Genomic DNA, 12,839 nt, shown 5'->3' on the forward strand with positions numbered 1-12,839 from the left:
AATTGGCCAGTAGTTACTGTGATCCATTTTACAGTAACATACATTTTAATGTAATCTAATCTACAATACAGTCAGTTACTGTAATCTATTTTACAGTAACAATTACAGCATATTACTGTAATTACCTAGTGACATATTACCCGGTGTTCTTTGCAAGTTTTCAGTTTCACATTTGTTTGAAAAAAAGAAGATATATCAGTAATAGAAAGTACGTTTCTGTAACCTTTATAGAAAATGTTGTAGTTAAGGATACACTGGTCTTCAAAATTACTGTAATTACAACAAGATACCTTATGGTATACATTACATGGCCAAAAGTATTTTGGACCCTTTCAAATGAGTGGATTTGGCTATTTCAGCCACACCCGTTGCTGACAGGTGTATAGAATCGACCACACCACCATGCAATCTCCATAGCAAACATTGACAGTAGAATGGCCTTACTGAAGCGCTCAATGGCTGATGCCACTTAATTTTGTTCGTTAAAAAAAACATTTAATCCAATTTTATTTTTTTAGGGGGTAGATCAGCTTTAATATTGCAGATAGATTGTGGCTTCCATCAATGTAATTGTCTGCATCATTTCCAATCCCTCATATATTTAAAAAATATTTATTTTCCCCTACCCCTACCACCTCTTCCCTAATTGGAGTAAACTAATGGACAACAACTCTGAGGCTTGTAGTTCCAGCTTATATATACTATATACATTTTACGGACACAGTATATTTTACAATGGTTATCTTTCGTTTGTTTCTAGTCCCATCCTTCAGCTCCACTCAACCCCTCCCACCTATCTCTGAACACCATCCAGTTTTGATTTCGCTTTGCCATATGTTTTTCAACTGAAATTCGTCGTGATGTAAACGGGGAATAAGCAGATAACGTCGAAGCAGTGTGCTGATCCATGTATCACTTTATCAAAAGTTCGTCATCAATGACATCCGAAGCTTCATTTGATCACGTGCTTTTTCAAACCGTGTGTTGCAAAATTTAAGATCCCACTGATTTTGCCGTGGTTATGGTGCTTTCATCAATTCCAAACTGGTTTCAAACACCGACCTCTACTGGACACTGTACATCAAATCAAATCAAATTGTATTTGTCACATACACATGGATTGCAGATGTTAATGCGAGTGTAGAGAAATGCTTGTGCTTCTAGTTCCGACAATGCAGTAATAACCAACGAGTAATCTAACCTAACAATTCCACAACAACTACCTTATACACACAAGTGTAAAGGGATAAAGAATATGTACATAAAGATATGAGTGATGGTACAGAACGGCATAGGCATGATGCAGTAGATGGTATTGGGTACATTATATACAGTGGGGCAAAAAAGTATTTAGTCAACCACCAATTCTGCAAGTTCTCGCACTTAAAAAGATGAGAGAGGCCTGTAATTGTCATCATAGGTACACTTCAACTATGACAGACAAAATGAGAAAGAAAAATCCAGAAAATCACATTGTAGGATTTTTAATGAATTTATTTGCAAATTATGGTGGAAAATAAGTATTTGGTCACCTACAAACAAGCAAGATTTCTGGCTCTCACAGACCTGTAACTTCTTCTTTAAGAGGCTCCTCTGTCCTCCACTCGTTACCTGTATTAATGGCACCTGTTTGAACTTGTTATCAGTATAAAAGACACCTGTCCACAACCTCAAACAGTCACACTCCAAACTCCACTATGGCCAAGACCAAAGAGCTGTCAAATGACACCAGAAACAAAATTGTAGACCTGCACCAGGCTGGGAAGACTGAATCTGCAATACGTAAGCAGCTTAGTTTGAAGAAATCAACTGTGGGAGCAATTATTAGGAAATGGAAGACATACAAACCACTGATAATCTACCTCAATCTGGGGCTCCACGCAAGATCTCACCCTGTGGGGTCAAAATGATCACGGGAACGGTGAGCAAAAATCCCAGTTACCACACGGGGGGACCTAGTGAATGACCTGCAGAGAGCTGGGACCAAAGTAACAAAGCCTACCATCAGTAACACACTACGCCGCCAGGGACTCAAATCCTGCAGTGCCAGTCGTGTCCCCCTGCTTAAGCCAGTACATGTCCATGCCCGTCTGAAGTTTGCTAGAGAGCATTTGGATGATCCAGAAGAAGATTGGGAGAATGTCATATGGTCAGATGAAACCAAAATATAACTTTTTGGTAAAACTCAACTCGTCGTGTTTGGAGGACAAAGAATGCTGAGTTGCATCCAAAGAACACCATACCTACTGTGAAGCATGGGGGTGGAAACATCATGCTTTGGGGCTGTTTTTCTGCAAAGGGACCAGGACGACTGATCCGTGTAAAGGAACGACTGAATGGGGCCATGTTTCATGAGATTTTGAGTGAAAACCTCCTTCCATCTGCAAGGGCATTGAAGATGAAACGTGGCTGGGTCTTTCAGCACGACAATGATCCCAAACACACCGCCCGGGCAACGAAGGAGTGGCTTCGTAAGAAGCATTTCAAGGTCCTGGAGTGGCCTAGCCAGTCTCCAGATCTCAACCCCATAGAAAATCTTTGGAGGGAGTTGAAAGTCAGTGTTGCCCAGCAACAGCCCCAAAACATCACTGCTCTAGAGGAGATCTGCATGGAGGAATGGGCCAAAATACCATTAACAGTGTGTGAAGACTTACAGAAAACGTTTGACCTCTGTCATTGCCAACAAAGGGTATATAAGAAAGTATTGAGATACATTTACTTATTTTCCACCATAATTTGCAAATAAATTCATAAAAAATCCTACAATGTGATTTTCTGGATTTTTTTTCTCATTTTGTCTGCCATAGTTGAATGTGATGATGAAAATTACAGGCCTCTCTCATCTTTTTAAGTAGGAGAACTTGCACAATTGGTGGCTGACTAAATACTTTTTTGCCCCACTGTACATATGAGGTGAGTAATGTAGGGTATGTAAACATTATATTAAGTGGCATTGTTAAAAGTGGCTAGTGATACATTACATCAAGATGGCAAGATGCAGTAGATGGTATAGATTACAGTATATACATATGAGATGAGTAATGTAGGGTATGTAAACATTATATTAAGTGGCTAGTGATACATTTTTGTTTCCATTATTCCATTATTTTCCATTATTAAAGAGGCTGGAGTTGAGTCAGTATGTTGGCAGCAGCCACTCAATGTTAGTGGTGGCTGTTTAATAGTCTGATGGCCTTGAGATAGAAGCTGTTTTTCAGTCTCTCGGTCCCTGCTTTGATGCACCTGTACTGACCTCGCCTTCTGGATGATAGCGGGGTGAACAGATATAGTTACAAATATAGTTAGGATTTTATACAAACGTTTCACCTGACCGGTAGCTTATTAGGTAGAGTATGGAACATTCAGGGACATGAGGTTGAGTCCCGTTGAAGGCACACTATTTTAAAATGTTTTGTGTCTTAAGCATCCTAAATTAATGCCATAGATTCCATTTTTGAATAGTCAACTTAAAGACAAAAATGGAAGCATGAAGTAAGATGCATACCTGGTATTTCAACTGTTTATAGGCTACTAAAGCCAACGACTTACCGCTGCACCCTAGAGTTTTGATATAAAGTATATCTGATTATGTACTGCTGGCAAGAAGATATCACTGATAATGACGCTGAGAGTAATTAACCGTTTTTCGGCACAATTTGGTGAAAGCGCCGAAGCCTTCAGGAAGCCTCAGTTTCCCATCACTACAATACACGACTTTGAATTGTATGACAAAAGCTTTTCAGCAATTGCTAATAGTGAATATGTAATTATATATTACAGCATAAAAAAACTGATATTTGGTGTTTTACATCACTTGATTTAAGGCCTTAAAGGCTTCTAAACTGACAGTGACTACAGGGAAAAAACGATGAAAAGGACATGTCTAGCCATTCAACCATTTAAAGGTTTTAGACTTGATGCTACTGATCTGTCCCCTGTATAAATTAAATTGTTAGGGAACTACTACCACATATCAGTTAAATTCTGTAACGGTTCTCTAACCACAGACGCTGGGAGACGGGAAGCAAGTACAGGGCGAGGATTTAATAGTAAATAGACATGAAACTAAACAAGAACAGCATGTGGACAAGCGAAACAGGAATGAAACAGTGACAGATATAGAGACAATCAATGACGTGATGGAGTCCAGGTGAATCTGGGTGCGCGTAACGAGGGTGACAGGTGTGCGTAATGATGAGCAGCCTGGTGACCTCGAGCACGTGAGAGGGGGAGTGGGAGCAGACGTGACAAAATTCGTACAGCATTCTCACTAACAAGTGCAACAAATGTAGCCTATTACAAGACAGGACAATGTTTTTTTTCTTTCTGGGGGATAGATCAGCTGTAATATTGCAGATAGATTGTAGGTTCATTTTAATTGTTTGCATCATTTATAATCCCCCTTATTTGAATGTTTTTCTCTAGACCTGACCATCCCTACCGTGATTGAAGTAATCTACTGTACCTGTAGTTAAATAACGATTCATATATTCCTAATTTCCTTTTTCTTCAAGTGCTAAATTTTCACCCACAGCTGCCAATCCACCATTCATTGCTATCTTAACTCCTGCCTTCCAGTGTCACAGATTAACCTTAATCTTTCTCAGTTTAGCGCTATTTTGTTATTTCCTTTTGCAATATATTTCAACATATGTTAATGAGTCAGAAACAACAATACAATTCACCCACTAGTGTTCTAAAGGTTTTTGGTGCTCCTCTAAGATGTCGCCTCACTGGTTGGCCACCGTTTTGCAAGCTCCAACCCGACTTAGCATTTTTGTGATTATTTTTTAGTTTTACTTTCTTTTCATGAAACTTTTGAACATCAGATCGACAGTTACTTACCTCAATTCTGGCTTCAACTTTGACTTTGACTTTGACTCCCAACTCATCTGCCCTGGGCTCTTTCTGTAATTTCAACCCAATTTTCAGGCTACCCAAGAGGAAACGCCAATGTTACACAGGCAAGAGAGGGTGGATACTGGCAAGATTAAGGTGAAGGGAGAACCGGAAACCTCTTCCCTACATTCTACTGGCCAATGTACAGTCACTTGATAATAAGATGGAGGACCTCCGATCGCGGATTTGCTACCAATGGGACTCTCAAAACTGCAATATTCTCTGCTTTTCTAAAACATGGCTCTCGGACAAGACCCCTCATGGCTATCCAAGTAGTCAATGGATTCTCCATACATGGTGTAGACAGGACAGTAGAGTCAGGAAATTGACTTGAGCTCGGTGGAAGTGTTGACCGATTGTTCACCCATCTTGGAATACCTGATGTTCAAATGCTGACCATTCTACCTCCCGAGGGAGTTTTCATCTGTTATCGTGACTGTTTTATACATTCTACCTCAGGACAAGAAAAAGAACAAGCTGGCACTTAACGAACTGTACGAGGCTATAACCAAGCAGCAAAAACATACATCCAGAGGCTACTTTTCTGGTTGCTGTCGATTTCAACTCCGCGTGAATTAGGACACGTGATGCCCAATTTCCATCAACACAACTCGCCACTAGGGACAGAACAGCTGGCAGGCATAGTCACAGTCATTTTCAACCTCTCCTTGTCCCAGTCTGTAATCCCCCACATGTTTTAAAATGACAACCATCATTCCTGTTCCAAGAACTCTAAGGCTTTATGCCACAATGATTACTGCCCTGTTGCACTCACATCTATAATCATGAAGGGCTTTGAGAGGCTGGTTATGGCAGACATCAGTTCCATCATCCAAGACACCATAGAGCCACTCCAATATGCATACCGCCCCAACAGTTCCATAGACGAATCTCAATTGCACTCCACACTGCCCTCACCCACCTAGATAAAAAATAATATCTATGTGAGAATGCCGTTCTCACATAGGTATTTACTGTGCATTCTACAGTATTTTACTGTAGAACTTACAGAAAAGTGTTTCAGTGTGCTGTAAGACACATTTACGGTATTCTACTGTGCGTTCTATTTTTTTTTTACTACTGTTGAAATTACAGTAAAGTCTTCCATTGTAGGCCTAAGCTTCTCTTCCTTTATATATGTTTTTGAAATATCAGTCATACAGTGGACGCCTACTGTAGGCCTATATGCATGCAATGCCCTGATGCATTTACCACAGTTGAACCGTGAGGTGGACAATTTTTGTTTTACGGAGGATAAAAACAATAGGCTATAAAGTTTTCAATATGCTACGCATTGGAAAAAAGAAACTGTCATTTGTTATTGACAGTTTTTTTAAGGACGCATAACGTTGGATTCTTCCTTCATGTGGTTTTCGGGCAGACTTTGTTGCATATTGCTGCTTTTCACTGTTCAGAAACTGCATTGCACATTTGTTTATACATACATACATACATACATATATACATACATACATACATACATTCTCTGCTGCTGCTGCTACCAATTCAATCTTCTGGGATTTCCTTACCATCTGCGTGGTACAATTAATGACAATAGCAATAAATGCCAATAAGCCAACCTTACTAAAGCACAAAATGTTCGGGTCACTCTGTACTGGCCAACTACTCACAAGGATCCTTTCAGTCTCTCTCACCCTTTGCCTACCATCCTCTACTTTCCTCACTCCCTCAGCATATGACAGTTTCTGCATTGCTCTCAACCTGGAAACTTCCACCTGTCTCACTCGCACAGGACGTTTCTGATCCCAAACAACATGGCCACCCCCACAATTGAAACACTCTACTTTTTCCACCGAAAGGTTACACTCCTTTGTCGCATGCCCTCCTGCACACTTCTCACACCTTGGAATCTCCCTCCTGCATACTGTTGTAACATGACCATAAACCTGAAACACCTTAGTGTGTTCAGAACAACAACTTATACACTCTAGCATGACTTTATCGGCAAACAATCTGCATCAAACTCAGGAGGACAGACGGGGTCTTCTCAGTTTTGCGCTCAACACCAGGTCTGCATTTAAAATAAATAAATGAGGGACAACAAGATGATTTTGCGGAACATTTGCGGGACAGTACATGAAAAACAATGTTAGGCACACTCTGCATAATGGCACGGGCAGTTGAGTTTTGGCCGCATGATAATTTTTTTTTGTTGGGGGGGGACGATTCAACTAACCATCCTAAAATGATGTGGTGTTTTTGGGGTAACAGTAACATTATACTATGTCATTATGTGACCCACCACCCCGATTTGGTCCGATGTAACAACATTTAAAATTCTGTTTTTTTTGTACATTGGATAAAAGTAGAGACTAGAAAATGGTATATCATGCACTGCAGTTGAGGAACAATCGGAAAGTAACTGCTTTGAAAGTTGATCAACTAGTAACCCCACTTGGGGGGGGGGGGGGGGGGACAGGTGTATTCGGAATGCTTTGAACATTAAATTAACACAAAATTCGAAGACTTTGTTAATTTGAGATTTGTGTGGGGGTGAAATTTAAAGTATGCTAATATCTTGTTCAACATATTTTTGGGGTGGTTTGACACTATTCAGAAAATAATTAAATTAGATGGGGAGACAGGCAAATGTGAGAACAGTGGGAATGTCAGAGGGAATACTCTGCACAAGAAAAACGAATGTTGATGGCAGTGGATAACCAAATCATAGATTACAGTTTCCTTGTCCATAGACTGCTTTCAAATATTTTGTAATCTCTTTAAAATAGGGCTGAAATATCACATTTACATAAGTATTCAGACACTTTACTCATTACTTTGTTGAAGCATCTTTGTGAAGTGATTACAGCCTCGAGTCTTCTTGGGTATGACGCTACAAGCTTGGAACACCTGTATTTGGGGAGTTTCTCCCGTTCTTCTCTGCAGATCCTCACAAGCTGTCAGGTTGGATGGGGAGTGTCACTGTGCAACTATTTTCAGGTCTCTCCAGAGATGATCAATCGGGCTCTGGCTGGGCCACTTCAGGCCAGAGTTCAATCTTAGTTTCATCAGACCGGAGAATCTTGTTTCTCATGGTCAGAGTCCTTTAGGTGCCTTTTGGCAAACTCCAAGTGGGCTGTCATGTGCCTTTTTACTGCGGAGTAGCTTCCGTTTGGCCATTCTACCATAAAGGCCTGATTGGTGGAGTGCTGCAGAGTTGGTTGTCCTTCTGGAAGGTTCTCCCAGCTCCACAGAGGATCTCTGGAGCTCTGTCAGAGTGACCATTGGGTTTTTGGTCATTTCCCTGAACATGGCCCTTCTCCCCCAATTGCTCAGTTTGGCTGGGCGGCCAGCTCTAGTAAGAGTTTTGGTGGTTACAAACTTCTTCCATTTAAGAATAATGGAGGCCACTGTGTTCTTGGGGACCTTCAATGCTGCAGAAATGTTTTGGTACCCTTCCCCAGATCTGTGCCTCGACACAATCCTGTTTCGTTGCTCTATCTTCGACCTCATGGCTTGGTTTTTGCTCTGACCATGCACTGTCAACTGTGGGACCTTTATATAGACAGATGTGTGCTTTTCCAAATCATGTCCAATCAATTGAATTTACCACAGGTGGACTCCAACAAGTCAATGTGTCTGATTACTTCCAAATGTACTGTATATCAATTTTCAGGTGGTTTATTCATACTAGCTGAAAACTCATGCCATCCTCTTACACTACATAGACAAAATATATGTGTTTGTGAGTCCCCCTCTACCATCGTTGCATAGCATGTGCACTATACTAAATTGCCCTGGAGCATTTAAAATCCAATGTGTATTTGTAGGAGTAATCCAAAACTGTCCATGAATGGCTGAAAAAATACATAGTCACATATAAATAATTTTCAAAGACACAAGTAGGCATGTCAGACACTAGCAAAATTGTGAAGAAGCGGAATAATCAAATACTGTAAGTGTGGGGAATAACAGTAGGGTTCTTGCTGGCAAGTTATTAATTACACTTTGGATTGTGTATCAATACACCCAGTCACTACAAAGATACAGGCGCCCTTCCTAACTCGGTTGCCGTAGAGGAAGCAAACCGCTCAGGGATTTCAACATGGGGCCAATCACTGGTCACTTTAAAACAGTCACATGGCGGTGATAAGGGAAAACGAAGAATTAATCAACAACATTGTAGTTACTCCACAATACTAACCTAATTAAACAAAATTAAAAGAAATAAGTCTTTATAGAATAAAAACATGCATCCTGTTTGCAACAAGGCACTAAAGTAATACTGCAAAAAATGTGGCAAAGCAATTCACTTTTTGCCCTGAATACAAAGTGTTATGTTTTGGGCAAATCCTACACAACACATTACTGAGTACCACTGTCCAATTTTAGTGGTGGCTGCATTATGTTATGGCTATGCTTGCCATCGTTAAGGACTGGGGAGTTTTTCAGGATAAAAAGAAACGTAATGGAGCTAAGCACAGGCAAAATCCTACAGGAACACCTGGTTCCGACCGCTTCCACCAGGCACTGGGAGATGCATTCACCTTATAGCAGAACAATAACCTAAAACACAAGGCCAAATCTACATTGGAGTTGCTTGCCAAGAAGACAGTGAATGTTTCTGTGTGGCTAAGTTACAGTTTTGACTTAAATCTACTTGAAGATCTATGGCAAGAACTGAAAATGATCAACCAATTTGACTGAGCTTGAAGAATTTAGAAAATAATAATGGTTAAATGTTGCACAATCCAGGTGTAGAAAGCTCTTAGACTTATCCAGAAAGACTCACAGCTGTATTCACTGCCAATGGTGCTCTACAAAGTATGGTCTCAGGGGTGTGAATACTAGATATTTCTGTATTTCATTTTCAATACATTTACACCAATTTCAAAAAAACACATTTTTTACTTTATCATTATTGGGTATTGTGTGTAGATGGCTGAGAAATGTATTTTAGATATTTTTTCTATTCAAGCTGCAACACAACAAAATGTGGATTAAGTCCAGAGGTATGAATACCTTCTAAAGGAACTGTATTTGCTATTCTGTGAGGGCCTACGTTCCGAACCCACTTCGGTGCTTTAGGTGCCAAGGAGTGTAACATGTGTGTAGAAGGGAGATTTCACGATGTGAGAAATGTGCAGGAGGGCATAGTCAGATCGAGTGTACAGTTGGGATAGAGAAAGCACTGTGTCAACTATGGGGGTTCCCATGCAGCCTGGTGTAAGATTGTTTAGGGCCAAGTAGTGTGATGGGGTGGGGTTTTGTTGGGGATAGTGTATAGGTGCAGGGTTAGATGGTGGTGCAATTTGAAGGTTTTCTCATTCTCCTTTTCCCTTTTTTTATAATACTTCCTTTAGGGGAACTGAGAAAGGCAGAAATATCATAAGCGTCTAGTCTGCTGGAAATTCACAAGAAGTCCTTCACCATAGCAGTCATTCTGAGTGCAGGTTTTGGGTGATAAAAGATTCAAATGGTTGGCTATTCATTTTCTGGCTGGATTCCGATAGGAATTACTAATCACTTCACAAACCAGCGTGTTGTAACTCGCAGGTCTGATGTGGTCCATGAGCCAGGATCAGACTATAGTGTTGATGATAACTAAGCCATAACTAAAGGCCTTATGAAATGTATAATTTGTGGTCATACAGGGTTTACTTTAAATTGAAACGCATTAACTTAGGCAGGCGCTTGGTGAAGGCTTCTTTGAATTGCAACAACCATTTCACTGTCACTAACAAATACAGTCATGGGTGGGTATCTCTCACGTTCACTCAAAAGACATGCTGGGTTGTACAGTATGCAAATAGGGCAGTGTTCAAACACCCTCAGTGTTTAAATCCTATACGCCTTGTGCTGAATAAACGTGTTTATGTGACTAAAAAGTGTTACAGCGAACAAAAATGGTGCGCCGTTTACAATCTAAACACTGTGCTGTGTTTTCATCTGAATTATTTGACTCGTTTAAATCCAAATTCAGATCCTAAACACTTTGTTTTACGGTGTAGGGTGATGTTCCATTATTAGAGATGGGCCCTGGCCTGGCAACACATTATAAACAATCACAGACATGGGGCACGTTCAGCAGGACATAGCGTATAAAAAATATTCTATGTAAAACAAACAGCTCTGTGTGACATGTAGAATAAGGAATCAGGTCAGCTCTATTCGTGGTATTTCTATCTGCAACGTTCGACAACGTTTGGCTACTTAATGTGGCCCTGATGAACCAAACCCTCTGACCTACACAGCTCTGACAGGCATTACAAAATACATTTACTGGCACCATAGAAAAGGATGTCAATATCCTCTGAATGACAATGCTAATGATATCATAGTAGAGAGGAGTTGGTGTAATGTACTGTCGTGGCCAAAAGTTTTGAGAATGACACATATTAATTTCCACAAAGTTTGCTGCTTCAGTGTTTTTAGATATTTTTGTCAGCTGTTACTATGGAATACTGAAGTATAATTACAAGCATTTCATAAGTGTCAAAGGCTTTTAATGACAATTACATGAAGTTGATGCAAATAGTCAATATTTGCAGTGTTGACCCTTCTTTTTCAAGACCTCTGCAATCCGCCCTGGCATGCTGTCAATTAACTTCTGGGCCACATCCTGACTGATGGCAGCCCATTCTTGCATAATCAATTCTTGGAGTTTGTCAGAATTTGCGTTTTTGTTTGTTCACCCACCTCTTGAGGATTGACCACAAGTTCTCAATGGGATTAAGGTCTGGGGAGTTTCCTGGCCATGGACCCAAAATATTGATGTTTTGTTCCCTGAGCCACTTAGTTATCACGTTTGCCTCAAACTGTTCATGGATGGTTGGGAGAAGTTGCTCTCGGAGGATGTGTTGGTACCATTCTATATTCATGGCTGTGTTCTTAGGCAAAATTGTGTGTGAGCCCACTCTCTTGGCTGAGAAGCTTTACTGTTGGCATGACACAGGACTGATGGTAGTACCCACCTTGTCTTTTCCGGGGATTCATCAGAGAAAATGACTTTACCCCAGTCCTCAGCAGTCTAATCCCTGTACATTTTGCAGAATATCAGTCTGTCCCTGATGTTTTTCCTGGAGAGAAGTGGCTTCTTTGCTGCCCTTCTTGACACCAGGCCATCCTCCAAAATTCTCAGACTCACTGTGCGTGCAGATGCACTCACACCTGCCTGCTGCCATTCCTGAGCAAGCTCTGTACTGGTGGTGCCCCGATTCCGCAGCTGAATCAACTGTAGGAGACATTTCTGGCGCTTGCTGGACTTTCTTGGGTGCCCTGAAGCGTTCTTCACAACCATTGATCTGCTCTCCTTGAAGTTCTTGATGATCCGATAAATGGTTGATTTAGGTGCAATCTTACTGGCAGCAATATCCTTGCCTGTGAAGCCCTTTTTGTGCAAAGCAATGATGACGGCATGTGTTTCCTTGCAACCAACCATGGTTGACGGAGGAAGAACAATGATTCCAAGCAACACCCTCCTTTTGAAGCTTTCCAGTCTGTTATTCGAACTAAATCAGCATGACAGAGTGATCTCCAGCCTTGTCCTCGTCAACACTCACACCTGTGTTAATGAGGGAATCACTGACATGTCAGCTGGTCCTTTTGTGGCAGGGCTGAAATGCAGTGGAAATGTTTTTTTCTTTGGTGTTCAGTTCATTTGCATGGCAAAGAGGGACTTTGCAATTAATTGCAATTCATCTGATCACCCTTCATAACGTTCTGGAGTATATGCAAATTGCCATCATACAAACTGAGGCAGCAGACTTTGAAAATGTATATTTGTGTCATTCTCAAAACGTTTGGCCACGACTGTACTGTAAAAATGACATTGACATATCAAAAGGCATAAGTGTTCAGGTTTTGAAGTGCATTATGAATACGAAGTACATACACATTCAGAATTGCACTCACATTGACTCATGTAAACATGCTTGCACACACACGCACACAGACACACACACAGCGCATGAAATTAG

This window comes from Oncorhynchus clarkii, chromosome 21 (genome assembly GCF_045791955.1).
Source record: "Oncorhynchus clarkii lewisi isolate Uvic-CL-2024 chromosome 21, UVic_Ocla_1.0, whole genome shotgun sequence".
Classification (NCBI taxonomy): domain Eukaryota; kingdom Metazoa; phylum Chordata; class Actinopteri; order Salmoniformes; family Salmonidae; genus Oncorhynchus; species Oncorhynchus clarkii.